Here is a 23,215-nt window from a genome sequence, read left to right as displayed (position 1 = left end):
CCCTAAGTTCCAGTGCGCAGACACAATGATGTGTAGACACACTGAATGAACACCACTTACAAAGTACATAGAGTCATTACTGAGAAAAGTCTAACAGTTGTGTTAATCAATTCTTTAAGACATTTGAGCTGTCTGCTCCAATTCATACCTTCTATTATTATATTGTATGAACAGATCTGCAGTAAACAGGCAGTAAAGAAGAAAGTTTCTATGAACTGATCAAATATTTGATACTACAGTACATTATAACCACTCTTCATAATCAAGAGCATGGCCTTGTAACCAAACGTGTGTGTGTGTCAGCTGTGCACTCTCGCCTACCTCCTCCTCTAGCTGTCCTGTGAGCATAAGGCTTGCAGGAAGCACCAGAGCAGCAGCAGCCAGACCGTCCTCCAAACAGCCAGCAGGGACACAGCAGCAGCCAGGCATTCAGTGAGTAGTAATAATTATAGTTGACTGTCTGCCACTCACACAGAACAGGATGGGGGACAAGGGGAGAGAGCGAGAAGCAAGGAGGGATGGAGAGAGAGAGAGAGAGGGGGAGGCATGGAGAGAGGGCAGAGAGATATGGCAGAAAACGAGGTAGAGGGAGAGGGCAAGAGAGAGGGCAGAGAGAGAAAGTAAAAAAAATAAAAAGCAGTCAATGGATTGATAAGATTAACCTTGGTGCACTAGACTTAAGGGGATACTTCGATGTTAAAACGGTTACGGGTAAGTGCTAAAAATACTTTAGTGTTCTGACACAAAACTCTTCCAACAATGCTTCCAAAAAGATGAGCGAGGTAACAAATTGAATCGTTATCTAGCCTACATACCTTAATATACACTGCTCAAAAAAATAAAGGGAACACTTAAACAACACAATGTAACTCCAAATCAATCACACTTCTGTGAAATTAAACTGTCCACTTAGGAAGCAACACTGATTGACAATAAATTTCACATGCTGTTGTGCAAATGGAATAGACAAAAGGTGGAAATTATAGGCAATTAGCAAGACACCCCCAATAAAGGAGTGATCCTGCAGGTGGTGACACAGACCACTTCTCAGTTCCTATGCTTCCTGGCTGATGTTTTGGTCACTTTTGAATGCTGGCGGTGCTCTCACTCTAGTGGTAGCATGAGACGGAGTCTACAACCCACACAAGTGGCTCAGGTAGTGCAGCTCATGCAGGATGGCACATCAATGCGAGCTGTGGCAAGAAGGTTTGCTGTGTCTGTCAGCATAGTGTCCAGAGCATGGAGGCGCTACCAGGAGACAGGCCAGTACATCAGGAGACGTGGAGGAGGCCGTAGGAGGGCAAAAACCCAGCAGCAGGACCGCTACCTCCGCCTTTGAGCAGGAGGAGCACTGCCAGAGCCTTGCAAAATGACCTCCAGCAGGCCACAAATGTGCATGTGTCTGCTCAAACGGTCAGAAACAGACTCCATGAGGGTGGTATGAGGGCCCGACATCCACAGGTGGGGGTTGTGCTTACAGCCCAACACCGTGCAGGACGTTTGGCATTTGCCAGAGAACACCACGATTGGCAAATTCGCCACTGGCGCCCTGTGCTCTTCACAGATGAAAGCAGGTTCACACTGAGCACATGTGACAGACGTGACAGAGTCTGGAGACGCCGTGGAGAACGTTCTGCTGCCTGCAACATCCTCCAGCATGACCGGTTTGGCGGTGGGTCAGTCATGGTGTGGGGTGGCATTTCTTTGTGGGGCCGCACAGCCCTCCATGTGCTCGCCAGAGGTAGCCTGACTGCCATTAGGTACCGAGATGAGATCCTCAGACCCCTTGTGAGACCATATGCTGACACATGCACATTTGTGGCCTGCTGGAGGTCATTTTGCAGGGCTCTGGCAGTGCTCCTCCTGCTCAAAGGCGGAGGTAGCGGTCCTGCTGCTGGGTTGTTGCCCTCCTACGGCCTCCTCCACGTCTCCTGATGTACTGTCCTGTCTCCTGGTAGCGCCTCCATGCTCTGGACACTACGCTGACAGACACAGCAAACCTTCCTGCCACAGCTCGCATTGATGTGCCATCCTGGATGAGCTGCACTACCTAAGCAACTTGTGTGGGTTGTAGACTCCATCTCATGCTACCACTAGAGTGAGAGCACCGCCAGCATTCAAAGTGACCAAAACATCAGCCAGGAAGCATAGGAACTGAAAAGTGGTCTGTGGTCACCACCTGCAGAATCACTCCTTTTTTGGGGGTGTCTTGCTAATTGCCTATAATTTCCACCTTTTGTGTATTCCATTTGCACAACAGCATGTGAAATTTATTGTCAATCAGTGTTGCTTCCTAAGTGGACAGTTTGATTTCACAGAAGTGTGATTGACTTGGAGTTACATTGTGTTGTTTAAGTGTTCCCTTTATTTTTTTGAGCAGTGTAGTATCTAAGGCTGGGCGATATGGCCAAAATATCATGTTATAATATTCAGCAAATTTTTGAAGGTATAATAGTATTTTATGTTTTTAAATAATAAAACTTCTAAATATGCTAGATGAGTGGTTCATGACCCTAGGGTGGTGATTTCAATTATAAGTAATGGGGCTTTGAATTGGGCTTACTCCATCCAGATTGTTTTATACTGTTCAATCCAACTTCAAACATTTTTGTTTTGAGCATTTCTTGCACTTTTGATATAATTTCCACCCTGTACCACGCAGGGCTGCATGATATGGGCCTAGTTAATATGTAAACTGTTGGAATCATGGAAATAAAATTATTATTCTAATTCTATAGTTGGAATATAGCGGGCAGCACCTTGAATATATTGTTGTTTGACATGACAACGAATGAATAAGCCAGGGAGTAATTATTGACAGGGTAGGAACCAGACAATTCAGTGTTTCCAGTGGACCCATATTATATGGTACATTACATGTTTTCTTACCTCATGTAGCTAACTAGCTAGCGTACATATTCATACTTTGCCTATTCCTCTCATTTAGAAGATACCGTTGCACAAACATGCGTATCTAGACTTAAACCAGGCTGCATTACCTAGCTACGTTTGCTATGATTCTTAGTACATTTAGCAAGCTAGCTAGCCAGCTAACTAGCGATTAGCATTAGCGGCTAATCCAATTTATTTCAGCCACAATTTGCTAAGAAAAGACAAACTAGCAGACAGTAGTTTGCAGAGAGTAAGATACACAAACTAATAGTGTAATTATATAGCTATTGGAAAGAAGCATCGTTGTCACCAACATCTTTTTGCAGCTAGCTACCCCTATTACTAGTCTGTTCAACCTCTCTTTCTTATTGCCCGAGATTCCTAAAGACTGGAAAGCTGTTGCAGTCATTCCCCTCTTCAAAGGGGGAGACACTCTAGACCCAAACTGTTACAGACCTATATCCATCCTGCCCTGCCTTTCTAAAGTTTTCAAAAGCCAAGTTAACAAACAGATCACTCTGTTCTGTTAACAAACAGAACAAACAGATCACACTTCGAATCCCACCGTACCTTCTCCGGTGTGCAATCTGGTTTCCGAGCTGGTGACAGGTGCACCTCAGCCACGCTCAAGGTACTAAACGAAATCAGAACCGCCATCAATGAAAGACAGTACTTTGCAGCCGTCTTCATCGACCTGGCCAAGGCTTTCGACTCTGTCAATCACTGTATTCTTATAAACAGACTCAACAGCCTTGGATTCTCAAATGACTGACTCACCTGGTTCACCAACTACTTCTCAGATAGAGGTCAGTGTGTCAAATCGGAGGGCCTGTTGTCCAGACCTCTGGCAGTCTCTATGGGGGTACCACAGGGTTCGATTCTCGGGCAGACTCTTTTCTCTGTATATATCAATGGTGTCGCTCTTGCTGCGGGTGATTCCTTGATCCACCTCTACGCAGACGACACCATTCTGTATACATCTGGCCCTTCTTTGGACACTGTGTTAGCAAACCTCCAATTGAGCTTCAATGCCATACAACACTCCTTCCGTGGCCTCCAACGGCTCTTAACTTCTCTAGGGTAGGGGGCAGCATTCGGAATTTTGGATGAAATGCATCCCCAAATTAAACTGCCTGCATCTCGGGCCAAGAATATATGATATGCATATAACTGGTAGATTTGGATAAAAAACACTCTAAAGGCCGCCTTTGGCCGCCTTTTCTTCCAGCTCTCTGCTGCCAATGACTGGAACGAATTGCAAAAATTGCTGAAGTTGGAGATTTATATCTCCCTCACTAACTTTAACCTCTACTTCCTCACAAACCCCCATCAGTAAAAAAAGCTGACTAGCATAGGCTAGCATAGCGTCACAAGTAAATAGTAGCATCTAAATATCATTGAATCACAAGTCCAAGACACCAGATGAAAGATACGCATCATTTGAATCCAGCCATCATTTCTGATTTTTAAAATGTTTTACAGGGAAGACACAATATGCAAATCTATTAGCTAACCATGTTAGCAAAAGACAACACTTTTTTTACTCCACCCTTTTCTTACTGCATCAGTAGCTAACACAAATTTGACCAAATAAAGATATAAATAGCCACTAACCAAGAAACACTTTCATCAGATGACAGTCTGATAACATATGCTATACAATAAATATGTTTTGCATATTTCAGGTATAAATCATAGTTTACCATTGCAGCCACATCACAACTCTCACCAAAGCAACTAGAATAACTACAGAGACCATCGTGTATTAGCTAATTACTCATCATAAAACATTTTTAAAAATACACAGCGTACAGCAAATGAAAGACACAGATCTTGTGAATCTAGCCAATATTTCAGATTTTCTAAGTGTTTACAGCGAAAACACAATATAGCGTTATATTAGCTTACCACAATAGCAAACATCACAACAGCATTGATTCAAGTCAAAAATAGCGATAACGTATAAACTACCAAAATATATTAATTTTTTCACTAACCTTCTCAGAATTCTTCAGATGACAGTCCTATAACATCATATTACACAATGCATATAGAGTTTGTTCGAAAATGTGCATATTTAGCGGCACAAATCGTTGTTATACAATGTGATTAGTGTCCAAAACTTCAAGCAATCTGTCCGGCGCCATCTTGGAGAGGCACCTATTCTAATCGAAAACTATTCATAAACTTGACTAAAAAAATACAGGTTTGACAGCAATTGAAAGACAAATTAGTTCTTAAACAACACAATGTAACTCCAAGTCAATCACACTTCTGTGAAATCAAACTGTCCACTTAGGAAGCAACACTGATTGACAATAAATTTCACATGCTGTTGTGCAAATGGAATAGACAAAAGGTGGAAATTATAGGCAATTAGCAAGACACCCCCAAAAAAGGAGTGATTCTGCAGGTGGTGACCACAGACCACTTCTCAGTTCCTATGCTTCCTGGCTGATGTTTTGGTCACTTTTGAATGCTGGCGGTGCTCTCACTCTAGTGGTAGCATGAGACGGAGTCTACAACCCACACAAGTGGCTCAGGTAGTGCAGTTCATCCAGGATGGCACATCAATGCGAGCTGTGGCAAAAAGGTTTGCTTTTGGTCTACAGATTGTACATTTAAGATAAACATTTTTGCTAAAAGTATGGTTGTATTATTGATCGATTGACTATGATTTTTCAAATCACCCTGTAATGCTATCTGCAGCATTAGCTCCAGGTAAGTGTTGCAATTATTCAGCCATTCCTTGACCTGTGACCAAAAACAAGCTACATAATGGGCAGTACCAAAATAAATTATCTAATGACTGTCTCTTCGCAGAAAAATCTGCAGAGCTGGGAAGGTTGTATCCCCCATATACATAGCATTCTATTGGCTGCAATAATTTTGTATAATAATTGAAATGTTAAAATTCAAAGTTTTGAATCTGGTGTTGTTTTACGTATCAGTTCATAAACCATGTGCCATGGAATCGGTACATCGGAAATCTCTTCCCAACTATTTTGCAATCTATATGGCAGAGCTGTCAAATGCTTGGTCCTAAAATGAAACTGCTATATATTTGTATGTTTTCTTTAACCAATTTTGGTTTTTAATGCAGGGTTGGAAGGGTTCCCCCTTCCACCTTCCTCTTCCATTTTTGCGTTAATGCTGCAATTAGTTGGTTGTAATTTTGGGTAGAGCAAACATTTCCATATATGTTTGTTAGTTGCACCCGCTTTGCCAATAGAACAGCCTCAATTTGTCGGGGCATGGACTCTACAAGGTGTCGAAAAGCGTTCTACAGTTGTTGTAAGTTGGCTGGATGTCCTTTGGGTGGTGGACCATTCTTGATACACACGGGAAACTGTTTAGCATGAAAACCCAGCAGCATTGCAGTTCTTGACACACTCAACCCGGTGTGCCCAGCACCCATTCAAAGGCACTTAAATATTTTGTCTTGCCCATTCACCTTCTGAATGGTACACATACACAATCCATGTCTCAATTATCTCAAAGCTTAAAATCATTCTTTAACTTCTTTGGGACTGGGGGACAGTATTGAGTAGCTTGGATGAATAAGGTGCCCATAGTAAACTGCCTGCTACTCAGGCCCAGAAGCTAGAATATGCATATATTAGTAGATTTGGGGGGTAAACCGTCTGAAGTTTCTAAAACTGTTTGAATGATGTCTGTGAATATAACAGAACTCATATGGCAGGCAAAAACCTGAGAAAAAAATCCAACAAGGAAGTGGGAAATCTAAGGTTTGTAGTTTTTCAAATCATTGCCTATCCAATATACAGTTTCTGTGGGGTAAAATTGCACTTCCTAAGGCTTCCACTAGATTTCAACAGTCTTTAACCTTGGATAGGTTAACACATCTTTAACCTTTAACCCTAACCTTGTTTCAGGCTTCTTACTGGGAAGGGGAGAGAATAAGAGCTGTTTGAGTCAGGGGTCTGGCAGAATGCCATGACCTCAGTCAGGCGCGCGGCCGTGAGAGATAGCTGCATTCCTTTTCATTTCTAAAGACAATGGAATTGTCCGGTTGAAACATTATTGAAGATTTATGCTAAAAAAATCCTAAAGATTGATTCTATACATCGTTTGACATGATTCTACGAACTGTAATATCACTTTTTTGACTTTTTGTCTGAACTAAGTGATCGCACATTGAGTATTTGGATTACTGGGCTGAACGCGCGAAAAAAATAAGGTATCTGGACATAAATGATGGACTTTATCGAACAAAACAAACATTTATTGTGGAACTGGGATTCCTGGGAGTGCATTACAATGAAGATCATGAAAAGTAAGTGAATATTTATAACGCTATTTATGAGTTTTGTGACACCTCTCTTTCTTTGGAAAATGGCTGTGTGTTTTTCTGTGACCTGACGCTGACCTAACATAATCGCAAGGTGTGCTTTCGCCGTAAAGCCTTTTTGAAATCTGACACAGCGGTTGCATTAATTCCGTCGATATATATCCAAAATGTCCATTTATTTGGCTTGTTTGATCCAGAAAAACACCGGTTCCAACTCGCTCAACGTGACTACAAAATATCTCAAAAGTTACCTGTAAGCGTTATCCAAACATTTCAAACTACTTTTGTAATACAACTATCGTTTTTTTTAACGTAAATAATTTATACAATTGAAGACGGGATGATCTGTGTTCAATACCGGAGGAAAACAATGTGTAGCATGCTTTCTGGTCACGCGCCTCTAACAAACAGTACACTTCACTGGAGCCTCTTTCTGAACATGGCTACTTCTTCATTTCTCAAAGGAAAAACCTCAACCAATTTCTAAATACTGTTGACATCCAGGGTAAGCGATAGGATCTGCAGGAATTTCCCTTAGAAATCTGGATTCCCAATGAATGCCATTGAAAAGAGAGTGACCTCAATTTTTTTTATGTGAATGGGTTTGTCCTCTGGGTTTTGCACGGCAAATAGGTTATGTTATAGTCACAGACATGATGCAAACAGTTTTAGAAACTTCAGAGTGTTTTCTATCCAATACTAATAATAATATGCATATGTTAACATCTTGGACTGAGTAGGAGGCTGTTTACTCTGGGCATGCTTTTTATCCAAACGTGAACATTCTGCCCCCTATCCTAGAGAAGTTAAGGAGAAGTTTATCTATAATTCCATGCATAACACTTGTATCTTTTATCAATGTTTATTATGAGTATTTCTGTAATTTGATGTGGCTCTCTGCACTTTCACCGGATGTTTGTTTGAGACAATGCATTTCTGAACATAACACACCAATTTCAAATGAGGTTTTTGGACATAAAGATAAACACACATTTATTGTCTAACATGGATTCCTGGGAAAGCCATCCGGTGAAGATCATCAAAGGTTAGTGTCTCATTTTAACGCTATTTCTGAGTTTGTGACACCTCTCCATCTTTGGAAAATGGCTGTATGTTTTTATGTGACTTGGCGCTGACCTAACATAATTGCAAAGTGTGCTTTCGCCGTAAAGCCATTTTTAAATCAGACCCTGTGGCTGGATTAACGAGAAGTTTATCTTTAATATGGTGTAAAATACTTGTATGTTTGAGGAATTTTAATTATGAGATTTCTGTTGTTTTGAATGTGGCGCCCAGCAATTTCACTGGCTGTTGGTTAGGTCCCAGAGACCTGTCTCCTCCCCTTCATCTACACTGATTGAAGTGGATTTAACAAGTGACATCAATAAGTGATCATAGCTCTCCCCTGGATTCACCTGGTCAGTCTATGTCATGGAAAGAGCAGATGTTTCTAATGTTGTGTACACTCAGTGTATATCCGTGAACTATATGAAACTATCTGACCCGCCAATTTAGTTACATGACCCTCTTATTTTTCCTTGCACTGCACAATTCATTGCAAATTGATAAATACAAACACTGACACAGCCATTGGTCTTCTTGGTTGGTAGGTAGTCCCGCATTGCCATACCTCCAAAATCACGATTGTTGTCAAGCCGCCTGGTTCGTGACGAGGCCAGTAGGTAGCTTTAGGCTTATTCTTCCATTGCATGGGGACAGCTGTCTTTCATCCATATTGCAGGCCATACATGTAGGACAATGGTTCTACAACAGGGTAACTGTTATGTCATAGCAAAGTTAATATGTCAAAATATTCTGGATTCTTATTTACATTGATATGCCATAAGCCTACATCCGAATGCCACTGTTAGACATATGCTATTTGATGTAGATTGATTGAAGGCGCTATCAATTGTTCATAAACTCCAAGGCAATGATATTTCAATAAATACTTAATTTGTAAAATATCTATGGCATCGATAAATGTATCTAAGCTCTATCTAAATGCATAAATAGCTACATTTCCACGTTGCCCTTATGTTGTTACAATGTAATGCATTTAATATCACATGACATCCACTTTCTTTCATTATCATCCCAACTGATTCCATGCGCCAGCCAACAAGGAAGTACAGTATGTTGACGTTGGTGTCTATGTCAGACCTTAAGGAATTTTTCAAGGATGAGCATAAGAGCATAAAAATGGGAGAAGACCATTAGAAGTGTGGTCATGTGGAGAAGTGCAGCTATAGTGAGGGGTAACTTAACAGTTTGGTCAGGGCCAGCATGAGGGATAAAGTTTATCCTGTGTCGGTGAGTATGTTACGGCTAGACGTGCCGCTAGCGGGACACCTCGACAACATCCGGTGAAATTGCAGAGCGCGAAATTCAAACTACAGAATTATAAATAATTTACTTTCATAAAACAACAAGTGTAATACATCAAAATAAAGCTTAACTTCGTGTTAATCCATCCCCTGTGTCAGATTTCAAAAAGGCTTTACGGCGAAAGCACACCATGCGATTATTTGATGACAGCGCCCCGCTTACAAAACCATGAAAAACATATTTCAACCAGCAGGTGTGACACGAAAGGCAGAAATAACGATATAATAAATGCCTTACCTTTGATCTTCTTCTGTTGGCACTCCAAAAGGTCCCAGTTACATCACAAATGGTCCTTTTGCTCGATAATGTCCTTCTTTATATCCATAAAAACTCAGTTTAGCTGGCGCGCTTCAGTCAATAATCCACCCAGTTTCCCTCCATCAAAATGCATACAAAATGAATCCCAAACGTTACTAATAAACTTTTCCAAATAGGTCAAACAACATTTATAATCAAACTTTAGGTACCCTAATACGTAAATAAACAATCAAATTTAAGAAGGAGAATCGTTAATGTCTTTACCGGAGAAAAATTCCAAAGAACGCGCTCTCATCCACGCGCTTGGAAACACTACAGCCAAAATGGGAGCCACCTAGAAAAACTACAATTTCTGGCTAATTTTTCCAAAAACCAGCCTGAAACTCTTTCTAAAGACTGTTGACATCTAGTGGAAGCCCTAGGAACTGCGATCTGGGAGGATTTCACCTTATAATAAAAGTGACAGCCATTGAAAACAGTGGTAGGCTGAACATTTTCTTTTTTGGGATGGTTTGTCCTCGGTGTTTCGCCTGCCATATCAGTTCTGTAATACTCACAAACATGTTTTTAACAGTTTTGGAAACTGTAGAGTGTTTTCTATCCAAATCTACAAGTTATATGAATATCATGTCTTCTGGGCCCGAGAAGCAGGCAGTTTAATTTGGGCATGCTTTTCATCCAAAATTCCAAATGCTGCCCCCTACCCTAAGTTAACAAAGATTCCATAACCCGACCGTTCATCACTGTGTGTACCTAGCAGACCGACTATGGTCAGGAGAGTGTTGGCGGTTTTTGGGAAGATTAGGGACTCTGAGCTGCATCATAGTCTTGGTAGTCTTTCTGATACATCCAGATCCACAACCTTCCGATACTAATTATATGACTCCATTGTCATTGATATGAAGTGAAAGACAAACAATATATACTACTGACCATCAAGGACGAGTAACTTACAGAATAGGAGTCAAAGAAGGTCAAGATCTAGGATCTAAGGTAAACATTAAACAACAGGGCTCTAACTCCTCTAGCTCCACAATGAAATAGGGTGCAGGCCAGGCAGCAGGCTGTTAGCCAGCCTGCCAGCTTAGTGGAGTCTGCCACTAGCACAGTCAGTGTAGTCAGCTCAGCTATACCCATTGAGACCGTGTCTGTGCCTCGACCTAGGTTGGGCAAAACTAAACATGGCGGTGTTCGCCTTAGCAATCTCACTAGGATAAAGACCTCCTCCATTCCTGCCATTATTGAAAGAGATCGTGATACCTCACATCTCAAAATAGGGCTACTTAATGTTAGATCCCTCACTTCAAAGGCAGTTATAGTCAATGAACTTATCACTGATCATAATCTTGATGTGATTGGCCTGACTGAAACATGGCTTAAGCCTGATGAATTTACTGTGTCAAATGAGGCCTCACCTCCTGGTTACACTAGTGCCCATATCCCCCGTGCATCCCGCAAAGGTGGAGGTGTTGCTAACATTTACGATAGCAAATTTCAATTTACCCCCCAAAAATGACGTTTTCCTCTTTTTGAGCTTCTAGTCATGAAATCTATGCAGCCTACTCAATCTATTTTTATAGCTACTGTTTACTACTGACCAATTCCCGAGGTTTGTAAGACCCTGGGTTCATTAATAATTAGGCAAAGACTTAGCTTACGCAAAAGGTATGGTCCTTTATTCACGAGAACATTCTAAAAATCATAATAATGCGCACAGCCTTTTCTATAACTCCTACAAGCGCCTACAAGTGCATCTGTTCCTCCCTGGGTGGAGGAACTTAATCTCCTGTCCTTGGTCTCACAGTACCAAAACATGGCGGTTGTCAGTTCCTCTTTATCACACACAAACACAATGTTCCCACTGTCTCACAATATTCTAGTAGTATGTCTAAACACATTGTCTAAGCTTCTGTAACTATTAGGGTGAAATACTTTAGTCATTACTCTTAATGTCATTCATATTCTCTTATTATTACTTTAAACATATAAATTCCCTTATCAACCACTTAACATCCTTCCTCTTGGCAGGTCTCTATAGGTAACTAGGGATTCTCTCTATCACATGTGGATGCCTCCATGGAGCTCATAACTTTAGCCATGCAGCCTTTTTCGGCAGTTCACAACATTGGCCGTATGGATGTGAAATGCAAGTGCAGTCAGTGCAGGACCTCTGTCTCAAGAGCCCACAGAGGAGGATCTTCAGTGGCCAAGTAACCGTCTCCGGGGCAGGTTCAGTGGGATGAGTTGATCAAGCTATTGATTGTGGCCTGTGGAATGTTGTCCCACTCCTCTTCAATGGCTGTGTGAAGTTGCTGGATTTTGGCGGGAACTGGAACCCAATGTCATGCACGTCAATCCAGAGCATCCCAAACATGCTCAATGGATGAGATGTCTGGTGAGTATTCAGGCCATGGAAGAACTGTGAAATGTTCAGCTTCCAGGAATTGTTTACAGATCATTGAGATATTGGACTGTGCCTAACCATGCTGAAACATGAGGTGATGGCGGCGGATGGATGGCACGACAATGGACTTTAGGATCTCGTCACGGTATTTATGTGCATTCAAATTGCCGTTGACAAAATTTAATTGTGTTCGTTGTCTGTAGTTCATGCCTGCCCATACCATAACCCCATCGCCACCATGGGGCACTCTGGTCACACCGTTGACATCAGCAAACCGCTCGCCCACACAACTGAGGTTGTGAGGCCGATTGGCCGTACTGCCAAATTCTTTAAAACTACATTGGAAGCGTCTTTTGGTAGAGAAATTAACATGAAATTCTCTGGCACTAGCTCTGATGGACATTCCTGCAGTCAATGTCGAATTGCACGCTCCCTCAAAACTTGAGACATCTGTGGCATTGTGTTGTGTGACAAAACTGCACATTTTAGAGTGGCTTTTTATTGCCCCCAGCACAAGGTGCACCTGTGTAATGATCATGCTGTTTAATTAGCTCCTCAAATCTGCTCTTGCATTCATCCCTGTCATCAGCAACAGATCATTGCATGTCTGATATCAATGTGCGTGAAATTAGAATTATACTTGATTATGGTAATTCTTTTTTTTTTTTACAAAAAAATACTGTTGACATACTGTTGGCTATGGTGTAATGGAATGTTTTGCCTTGTGTGGTAGGTTATGTGGGTCTTGACACTCTTATGTAAGTGTCATAACCAACCATAAAATAACTACCGTGGTAGTTTTTGTGGCTTTTTACACCTTTTTATGTAGGTGTCATAACCAGCCATAAAATAACTACCGTGGTAGCTATGTGGCTTTTTACACCTTTTTATGTAGATGTCATTACCAGCCAGCGATGTACTGGGCCGTATGCACTACCCTCTGTAGTACCTTGCGATCGGAGACCGAGCAGTTGCAAGGCAGTGATGCAACCCGCCAGGATGCTCTCGATAGTGAAGCTGTAAAACGTTTTGAGGATCTGAGGACCCTTGCCAAATCTTTTCAGTCTCCTGAAGGGGAGCAGGTTTTGTTGTGTCCTCTTCAGGACTGTCCTGGTGTGCTTGGGCCATGTTATTTTGTTGATGATGTGGACACCAAGGAACTTGAAGCTCTCAACCTACTCCACTACAGCTCCGTCGATGAGAATGGGGGCGAGCTCGGTCCTCCTTTTCCTGTAGTCCAAAATCATCTCCTTTGTCTTGATCACGTTGAGGGAGAGGTTGTTGTCCTTGCACCACACGGTCAGGTCTCTGACCTCCTCCCTATGGGCTGTCTCATCGTTGTCGGTGATCACTGTTGTGTCATCTGGAAACTTAATGATGGTGTTGGAGTTGTGCCTGGCCGTGCAGTCATGAGTGAACAGGGAGTACATAAAGTGAAAATATGAGGCCCGCACCTGACCCTAACTCGCAAATATAGAGAATGTGCTGTAGGCTACAGAGACGGCGGAATGATTTGTTGACGGGATGCAGCATATTTTTGGGCCTAATTTAGATATGTCTCTGCTTATAATTTTTGGTAGGCTTGTCTTTAATTAACTACATGCAGCTTCTCTTCTGTCATTATATGTTGCCCTAGAAGACTAAATAAACCCTCTCTCACCAAAATAATATCATCAATTATCAAATGAATGCTTCAATCTAGTTGACATCAATAATGTTCTCTGTTATCTCTGCTTCTTTCACAGAGCAAAGACGTTTTGGGACAGGAGAGAAAGTGCAATAAAAAAGAAAAATCTGTGCTAAATTTCCAAATCAATCAATCAATCAATTTTATTTTATATAGCCCTTCGTACATCATAATATCTCGAAGTGCTGTACAGAAACCCAGCCTAAAACCCCAAACAGCTAGTAATGCAGGTGTAAGGCAGAAGAGTTGAAACTGGAATAGCAGCAAGGCCAGGCGGACTGGGGACAGCAAGGAGTCACCACGGCCGGTAGTCCCGACGTATGGTCCTAGGTCTCAGGTCCTCCGAGAGAAAGAAAGAGAGAAGGAGAAAATTAGAGAGAGCCAAGATTTTCAAAATGTTCATAAATGACAAGCATGGTCAAATAATAATCAGGAATAAATCTCAGTTGGCTTTTCATAGCCGATCATTAAGAGTTGAAAACAGCAGGTCTGGGACAGGTAGGGGTTTCGTAACCGCAGGCAGAACAGTTGAAACTGGAATAGCAGCAAGGCCGGGCGGACTGGGGACAGCAAGGTGTCAGCATGCCCGGTAGTCCTGACGTATGGTCCTAGGGCTCAGGTTCTCAGAGAGAAAGAGAGAACGAGAGAATTAGAGAGAGCATACTTAAATTCACACAGGACACTGGATAAGACAGGAGAAGTACTCCAGGTATAACCAACTGACCCTAGCCCCCCGACACATAAACTACTGCAGCATAAATACTGGAGGCTGAGACAGGAGCGGTCAGGAGACACTGTGGCCCCATTCGAAGAAACCCCCGGACAGGGCCAAACAGGAAGGATATAACCCCACTCACTCTGCCAAAGCACAGCCCCCACACCACTAGAGGGATATCCTCAACCACCAACTGACAATCCTGAGACAAGGCCGAGTATAGCCCACAAAGGTCTCCACCACATCACAACCAAGGGGGGGCGCCAACCCAGACAGGAAGTTCACGTCAGTAACTCAACCCACTCAAGTGACGCACCCCTCCTAGGGACGGCATGAAAGAGCACCAGCAAGCCAGTGACTCAGCCCCAGTAACAGGGTTAGAGGCAGAGAATCCCAGTGGAGAGAGGGGAACCGGCCCGGCAGAGACAGCAAGGGCGGTTCGTTGCTCCAGAGCCTTTCCGTTCACCTTCACACTCCTGGGCCAGACTACACTCAATCATATGACCTACTGAAGAGATAAGTCTTCAGTAAAGACTTAAAGGTTGAGACCGAGTCTGCGTCTCTCACATGGGTAGGCAGACTGTTCCATAAAAATGGAGATCTATAGGAGAAAGCCCTGCCTCTCCTGTTTGCTTAGAAATTTTAGGGACAATTAGAAGGCCTGCGTCTTGTGACCGTAGCGTAAGTATTGGTATGTACGGCAGGACCAACTCGGAAAGATAGGTAGGAGCAAGCCCATGTAACGCTTTATAGGTTAACCTGTTGGGGATGGGGGCGCTGTTTAGACTATTTATGCTAATTTGGCAAATTTTTTAAACGGCTTCCCACAAAATCCTTGATCGTACAATATGCATATTATTATTATTATTGGATAGAAAACAGTCTATAGTTTCTATAGGAGTTGAAATTTTGTCTCTAAGTGGAACAGAGCCCATTCTACAGCAATTTCCCTGACATGGAGTCAGATTTGAGAAATGTTGGCCACTTTTCTGAAGTCAGTTAAAAGGGCACTGTCGTTGCTATGACTATACGGACACTTCTTACGTCTTCCCCTGGATGCCTTTACGTGATGACGATTCCAACGGGGTCGATTGCGCGTTCACAGGCCCTACAAATGAAAAAAACCTTTAGCTAGCAAGTCTTTTCTTGCTGCGTAACGCGCGTGGAAGACACCGACCCTCTCCTGTTCCAAGCGTTAGTTTAGCCTGTTATATTTCTCCGGTCATCTTTTCACTCGTTATAGGAGTTACAAACATCATAAAGTAGTTAATTTAAAGCGTTTTATAGCAATTTATATCCGTTTAGTGCGATTTTGGGACATTTATTTTTGCAACGATGTGAAAAGTTGGGCACGCTTTTCAGTTCATCCCGAACGCAGTTGACATTTCCACATGGCAAGAGGACAGCTTTCCACCAAAAGACGATTTCTCCCAAGAAAGGATCCTTTGCCCAAGATACTGATGGAAGAACAGCTCAAGGTAGGACATTTTTATTATGATAAATCGTGTTTCTGTCGAAACATTTTAGTGGCTTAGGACGCCATGTTTTTTGACGTAGCTTCGCTTGGCGCAAACTGTATTGAAAAGTAAGGATAAATTAAAAAATGTAATAACGCAATTGTATTAAGAATTAAATTGTCTATCAATCCCTGTCCACCCTATATTTTTTAGTCACGTTTATGAGTATTTATGTATAAGAGTAGATCACTGTCTAAGTGGCGCAAGGACAAATTCTGACCAGCTGAGTTACATTTCACATTGTCTAACCATGATTTTGGTGGCTAAATATAAACATTTTCGATCAAACTGTATATACATGTTGTAATGTGATGTTACAGGAGTGTCATCGGAAGAATTCTGAGAAGGTTAGTGAAAAAATTAATATCTTTTGGCGATGTTGACTTTTATCGCTCACTTTGGCTAGAATCAATGCTGGGCTGCTAATTGCTATGTGCTAAGCTAATATAACGATTTATTGTGTTTTCGCTGTAAGACACTTAGAAATCTGAAATATTGTCTGTATTCACAGGATCTGTGTCTTTCGATTCGTGTATGCTGTGTATTTTTACGAAATGTTTGATGATTAGTAGTTAGGTAAACACGTTGCTCATTGTAATTATTCTAGTCCATTTGTGATGGTGGGTGCAATTGTAAACTATGCCATCTACCTGAAATATGCACTTTTTTCTAACAAAACCTATCCCATACCATAAATATGTTATCAGACTGTCATCTAATGAGTTTTTTTGTTGGTTAGGGGCTATAAATATCTTAGTTTAGCCGAATTGGTGATGGCTACTGGTGTTGGTGGACAAATAAAAGATGGTGGATTATGCTAATGTGTTTTTAGGTAATAGATGTACATCTTTACATATTGTGTCTTCCCTGTAAAACATTTAAAAAATCGGAAATGTTGACTGGATTCACAAGATCTGTGTCTTTCATTAGCTGTATTGGACTTTAATGTGTGAAAGTTAAATATTTTAAAAAAATATTTTTTTTGAATTTCGCGGCACTGGTTTTTCAGTGGGGGGGGGGGGGGGGGGGTGCCGCTAGCGCCACGCTGATCCTAGACAGGTTAACAGTAAAACCTTGAAATCAGCCCTTGCCTTAACAGGAAGCCAGTGTAGGGAAGCTAGCACTGGAGTAATATGATCAAATTTCTTGGTTCTAGTCAGGATTCTAGCAGCCGTATTTAGCACTAACTGAAGTTTATTTAGTGCTTTATCCGGGTAGCCGGAAAGTAGAGCATTGCAGTAGTCTAACCTAGAAGTAACAAATGCATGGATTAATTTTTCAGCATCATTTTTGGACAGAAAATGTCTGATTTTTGCAATGTTACGTAGATGGAAAAAAGCTGTCCTTGAAACAGTCTTGATATGTTCGTCAAAAGAGAGATCAGGGTCAAGAGTAACGCCGAGGTCCTTCACAGTTTTATTTGAGACGACTTTACAACCATCAAGATGAATTGTCAGATTTAACAGAAGATCTCTTTGTTTCTTGGGACCTAGAACAAGCATCTCTGTTTTGTCCGAGTTTAAAAGTAGAAAGTTTTCAGCCATCCACTTCCTTATGTCTGAAACACAGGCTTCTAGCGAGGGCAATTTTGGGGCTTCACCATGTTTCATTGAAATGTACAGCTGTGTGTCATCCGCATAGCAGTGAAAGTTAACATTATGTTTTCGAATAACATCCCCAAGAGGTAAAATATATAGTGAAAACAATAGTGGTCCTAAAACGGAACCTTGAGGAACACCGAAATGTACAGTTGATTTGTCAGAGGACAGACCATTCACAGAGACAAACTGATATCTTTCCGACAGGTAAGATCTAAACCAGGCCAGAACTTGTCCGTGTAGACCAATTTGGGTTTCCAGTCTCTCCAAAAGAATGTGGTGATCGATGGTGTCAAAGGCAGCAGTAAGGTCTAGTAGCACGAGGACAGATGCAGAGCCTCGGTCTGACGCCATTATAAGGTCATTTACCACCTTCACAAGTGCAGTCTCAGTGCTATGATGGGGTCTAAAACCAGACTGAAGCATTTCGTATACATTGTTTGTCTTCAGAAAGGCAGTGAGTTGCTGCGCAACAGCTTTTTCTAAAAATTTTGAGAGGAATGGAAGATTCGATATAGGCCGATAGTTTTTTATATTTTCCGGGTCAAGGTTTGGCTTTTTCAAGAGAGGCTTTATCACTGCCACTTTTAGTGAGTTTGGTACACATCCGGTGGATAGAGAGCTGTTTATTATGTTCAACATAGGAGGGCCAAGCACAGGAAGCAGCTCCTTCAGCAGTTTAGTAGGAATAGGATCCAGTATGCAGCTTGAAGGTTTAGAGGCCATGATTATTTTCATCATTGTGTCAAGAGATATAGTACTAAAACACTTAAGTGTCTCTCCCGATCCCAGGCCCTCGCAGAGCTGTGCAGATCCAGGACAGCTAAGCCCTGGAGGAATACGCAGATTCAAAGAGGAGTCCGTAATTGGCTTTCTAATGGTCATGATCTTTTCCTCAAAGAAGTTCATGAATTTATTACTGCTGAAGTGAAAGCCATCCTCTCTTGGGGAATGCTGCTTTTTAGTTAGCTTTGCAACAGTATCAAAAAGAAATTTTGGATTGTTCTTATTTTCCTCGATTAAGTTGGAAAAGTAGGATGATCGAGCAGCAGTGAGGGCTCTTCGGTACTGCACGGTACTGTCTTTCCAAGCTAGTCGGAAGACTTCCAGTTTGGTGTGGCGCCATTTCCGTTCCAATTTCCTGGAAGCTTGCTTCAAAGCTCGGGTATTTTCTGTATACCAGGGAGCTAGTTTCTTATGACAAATGTTTTTCGTTTTTAGGGGTGCAACTGCATCTAGGGTATTGCGCAAGGTTAAATTGAGTTCCTCAGTTAAGTGGTTAACTGATTTTTGTCCTCTGACGTCCTTGGGTAGGCAGAAGGAGTCTGGAAGGGCATCAAGGAATTTTTGTGTTGTCTGAGAATTTATAGCACGACTTTTGATGCTCCTTGGTTGGGGTCTGAGCAGATTATTTGTTGCGATTGCAAACGTAATAAAATGGTGGTCCGATAGTCCAGGATTATGTGGAAAAACATTAAGATCTACAACATTTATTCCATGGGACAAAACTAGGTCCAGAGTATGACTGTGGCAGTGAGTAGGTCCAGAGACATGTTGGACAAAACCCACTGAGTCGATGATGGCTCCGAATTACTTTTGGAGTGGGTCTGTGGACTTCTCCATGTGAATATTAAAATCACCAAAAATTAGAATATGATCTGCTATGACTACAAGGTCTGATAGGAATTCAGGAAACTCAGAGAGGAACGCTGTATATGGCCCAGGAGGCCTGTAAACAGTAGCTGTAAAAAGTGATTGAGTAGGCTGCATAGATTTCATGACTAGAATCTCAAAAGACGAAAACGCAATTTTTGTTTTTGTAAATTGAAATTTGCTATCGTAAATGTTAGCAACACCTCCGCCTTTGCGGGATGCACGGGGGATATGGTCACTAGTGTAACCAGGAGGTGAGGCCTCATTTAACACAGTAAATTCATCAGGCTTAAGCCATGTTTCAGTCAGGCCAATCACATCAAGATTATGATCAGTGATTAGTTCATTGACTATGACTGCCTTTGAAGTGAGGGATCTAACATTAAGTAACCCTATTTTGAGATGTGAGGTATCACGATCTCTTTCAATAATGGCAGGAATGGAGGAGGTCTTTATCCTAATAAGATTGCTAAGGCGAACACCGCCATGTTTAGTTTTGCCCAACCTAGGTCGAGGCAGAGACACAGTCTCAATGGGTATGGCTGAGCTGACTACACTGACTGTGCTATTGGCAGACTCCACTAAGCTGGCAGGTTGGCTAACAGCCTGCTGCCTGGCCTGCACCCTATTTCATTGTGGGGCTAAAGGAGTTAGAGCCCTATCTATGTTGGTAGATAAGATGAGAGCACCCCTCCAGGTAGGATGGAGTCCGTCACTCCTCAGCAGGTCAGGCTTGGTCCTGTTTGTGGGTGAGTCCCAGAAAGAGGGCCAATTATCTACAAATTCTATCTTTTGGGAGGGGCAGAAAACAGTTTTCAACCAGCGATTGAGTGCTGAGACTCTGCTGTAGAGCTCGTCACTCCCCCTAACTGGGAGGGGGCCAGAGACAATTACTCGATGCCGACACATCTTTCTAGCTGATTTACACGCTGAAGCTATGTTGCACTTGGTGACCTCTGACTGTTTCATCCTAACATCGTTGGTGCCGACGTGGATAACAATATCTCTATACTCTCTACACTCGCCAGATTTAGCTTTAGCCAGCACCATCTTTAGATTAGCCTTAACGTCGGTAGCCCTGCCCCCTGGTAAACAGTGTATGATCGCTGGGTGATTCGTTTTAAGTCTAATACTGCGGGTAATGGAGTCGCCAATGACTAGGGTTTTCAATTTGTCAGAGCTAATGTTGGGAGCCTTCGGCGTCTCAGACCCCGTAACGGGAGGAGTAGAGACAAGAGAAGACTCAGACTCAGACTCCGACTCGCTACATAATGGGGAAAACCGGTTGAAAGTTTCTGTCGGCTGAATGAGCGACACCGGTTGAGCATTCCAACAGCATTTCCCTCCAGAAGCCATGAGAAAGTTGTCCGGCTGCGGGGACTGTGCGGGGGGGATTTATACTAACGTTACTATCTGTACTTACTGGTGGCACAGACGCTGTTTCTTCCTTTCCTACACTGAAATTACCCTTGCCTAACGATTGCGTCTGAAGCTGGGCTTGCAGCACAGCTATTTTCGCCGTAAGGCGATCATTCTCCTGTATATTATGAGTACAGCGACTGCAATTAGAAGACATCATGTTAATGTTACTACTTAGCTTCGGCTGTTGAAGGTGTTGACGAACCATGTCCAGATAAAGCGTCCGGAGTGAAAAAGTTGAATGAGGGAAAAAAGTTGCGATGGAAAAACTAAAAATATAAACGATAATTAAAAACAAAAACAAAACAAAAAACGTAAAGTTGTCAGCTAGCAAAGTAAAGTAAAGTTGTCAGCAAAACGCACAGCAACAAAACGCACAGCAACACCTCTGCAGATTCAACAACAAATGACATCAGTTTGACCGGTCTTAAGGAAGGTTAGGTTAGGTTTACACACTAATGCAATGTAGCCCAACATTTTGTAAGAAAGCCTCAACGTAGCCAAAAAAAATGAAAGAAAAGCCTCAATGTAGCCCAAAAAATGAAAGAAAAGCCTCAACGTAGCAACATTTTTTTATGAAAAGCCTCAACGTAGCCCAAAAAATGAAAGAAAAGCCTCAATGTAGCCCAAAAAAATTAAGAAAAGCCTCAACGTAGCCCAAAAAATGAATGAAAAGCCTCAACGTAGCACTAAAAATGAAAGAAAAGCCTCAATGTAGCCCAAAAAATGAAAGAAAAGCATCAACGTAGCCCAAAAAAATTTAAGAAAAGCCTCAATGTAGCCTATACATTTTACAAGAATGATACATTTATGCTTTTTTATGTATTGTTTTCTCTTTATTCAATCCGACACAATATTACATGACCCTAAACCTGCCGGAGGATATAACCTGATTAAACCGTGGACTGCAGGTTATGAGTCAACCTGTATACTCATGTCATATTACAAGTCATACGTAAACACATCAATGTGTGTGTTTCTAAGGGCTCGAACACACCAATAGCGTTTGCCTGCCTAGAGTACTTGCAAACTGAGTGCAAACATATTTTACTTGTATAATCCAGCACAAATGTCAGCAGTCAGATGTCAACAGCACTCTGAACGGTAGAGGAACGTGATTTCCACAATAGTCCCCAGCCATGTGTCACATCTCTTTTTTGATGTGTCTCTCTTCCAGGACCTGAACCCAGCCACCCCCCTCAACAGCATCTGGAGAAATTACTTCTGGGGTAGTAACCTGAGCAGCAACAACAGCCACACAACCTACAGGTCACTCATTGTCCTCACCTTTAGGTAGGATACACATGCATATGACGTATGGTACACACATATACACACGCACACACAAATAAACACACACACTCACACAAGACTGTCTGCATGATTGGGTAGCTCTGTCAGTGTACAGATAGACAGACAGAAAAGTTGGCTCATAACTGCTTCAATTTGTTCTAACAACTGTCAAGAACATAATGCCAAGATGACCTTGGAATGTATTAATGGATAATTGTTGAAAACACAATTTGATTCTCTGTGGGGATTGGTCAGAGGTGGGGCCCAAGTCCTATTCTACTCTGTAGAATCGTAATTGATAGGCGATTAATATGTATATTACTTTGACTTGTTACAGGATCTTAAAATTCCCTTTCATTTTCCCCCTCACATATAAGGGAAAGCAATTAGAGAGATGGGTTGTGTGTCAGTCCTGGTGTGTTTGCAGAATCTATGATAGAACTGTAGGTCCTACTTTAAATTACGTTCAGCTTATAAAGGCTTCAAAAACCCTTCATAATGCCTTCATAAGCACTACATAAATGTGTTAGAAAGCATTAATAACCGTGGCATAACTGTGTGACATAACCCACTATGTTGAATATAATATAAACATGTGTTTTATAAAGGGTGACATGTTGTGCTTAAGGATGGCATACACTCTAAAGTGATGTCATGTTAGTCACATTACACCTAATCTAATTTCCAGACACTTCCGCCCAAATGCGCTGATAGTCTGGTGGACCAACACATTAAACTTGGCCTTCATTAATTAGGGTTAGGTTTCAAATCACATTTTAAGAAGATACATTTTGAAAATGGTTAGTGGCTATCTATAATTATGACTTTTTCACTGTGTTAAGTAGTGATGATGACAAATACTTTACTCTGTAAGGTCCCTCCTATAGAACTATATGGTTACTCCCACTAAGGCCAACTTTGACTGGTTTATATCCCAGGCTTGTATGTGCTGTGTGTGCAAAAGCCTGGGGACGACCTTACACCATGTTCCTTAGCACACTAACAACAAAAACGAGCCTTACTGGGCCCAGTCAGGTCTTTGACACATTCAACCACTCCCCCGCTGAAAGACGAGCCAC

The 23,215-nt window shown here is 41.9% G+C and overlaps 1 pseudogene; it reads left to right on the top strand.

The window, feature by feature from the left end:
- Positions 1-11,994: 11,994 nt before the first annotated feature.
- LOC129835656 (phospholipase D1-like) overlaps positions 11,995-23,215 on the top strand; it is a 192,127-nt pseudogene continuing 180,906 nt past the window's right edge.

The sequence above is a fragment of the Salvelinus fontinalis genome, chromosome 36 (genome assembly GCF_029448725.1).
Source record: "Salvelinus fontinalis isolate EN_2023a chromosome 36, ASM2944872v1, whole genome shotgun sequence".
Classification (NCBI taxonomy): domain Eukaryota; kingdom Metazoa; phylum Chordata; class Actinopteri; order Salmoniformes; family Salmonidae; genus Salvelinus; species Salvelinus fontinalis.
This window is presented reverse-complemented; position numbering and strand designations above follow the sequence as displayed.